General features: G+C 43.5%; 1 non-coding gene across 1 annotated transcript; it reads left to right on the forward strand.

Moving 5' to 3' along the window:
• Positions 1 to 214: 214 nt before the first annotated feature.
• LOC122695730 lies at positions 215 to 321 on the forward strand. Its single transcript, XR_006341487.1, has one exon. It is a non-coding gene; the product is annotated as a U6 spliceosomal RNA (small nuclear RNA).
• Positions 322 to 937: the final 616 nt, after the last annotated feature.

The following is a 937-nucleotide window of genomic DNA, read 5'->3' on the forward strand; positions in this document are numbered from 1 at the left end:
TTGGACTTTCACAGCTTCAGCAGCAGAAGCCAGAATTTGAAACTAAGCTTGTGCAACTGCAAAGCCTGTGCAGTTTCCACTACGCAACACCCTCTATCAAAGGAGATGGTAATCTGCCCCTCCTTTCCCAGGGTCCGGACATCAGTGTCCTTCTAGGGGAAGGCACAGAAGGCTGTGTTTTGGGGGTCAAAGCACGATTCTAAAAGCTGACGCAGTGCTCGCTTCGGCAGCACATATACTAAAATTGGAACGATACAGAGAAGATTAGCATGGCCCCTGCGCAAGGATGACACGCAAATTCGTGAAGCGTTCCATATTTTTTTGAAAAAAAAAAAAAAAGAAAGTAAAAGCTGACGCAATTGGTGGGACAAGGGGTTGGGTGAGAGACTGCAGCAAGGATGAGCCTCTGGGTGAGTCGTCCCACCCCCGTGAGACCTGGGTCCTTCATTGGACTTAGAGATTAAAGAGACTCTAAGACCGAGCCTGAAATTCCAAAGGACTCCTGGGCACTTCCTACCAGATGACTCTTTATAAACTGACAGAACATGCACACAATACTAAATTCTGACTATACAAAAATAGTATCCCTCTGGTGGGGAGGAATAAATTGGGAGTTTAGGATTGACATATACATGCTATTACATTTAAAATAGATAATCAACAAGGACCTACTGTATGCACAGGGAACTATACTCTATATTCTGTAATAACCTAAATGGGAAAAGATTTTGAAAAAGAACAGATACATGTATATGTTTAACTGAATCACTTTGTTGAACACATGAAACACAACATCGTTAATCAACTGTTGTTGTTCAGTCGCTAAGTCACATCCTTCTCTTTGCTACTGCAGCACACTAGGCTCCCTGTCCTTCCCTCTCTCCTGGAGTTTGTTCAAACTCATGCCCATTGATGCCATCCAACCATCTCATCCTCT

The sequence above is a fragment of the Cervus elaphus genome, chromosome 5 (genome assembly GCF_910594005.1).
Source record: "Cervus elaphus chromosome 5, mCerEla1.1, whole genome shotgun sequence".
NCBI classification, from domain to species: domain Eukaryota; kingdom Metazoa; phylum Chordata; class Mammalia; order Artiodactyla; family Cervidae; genus Cervus; species Cervus elaphus.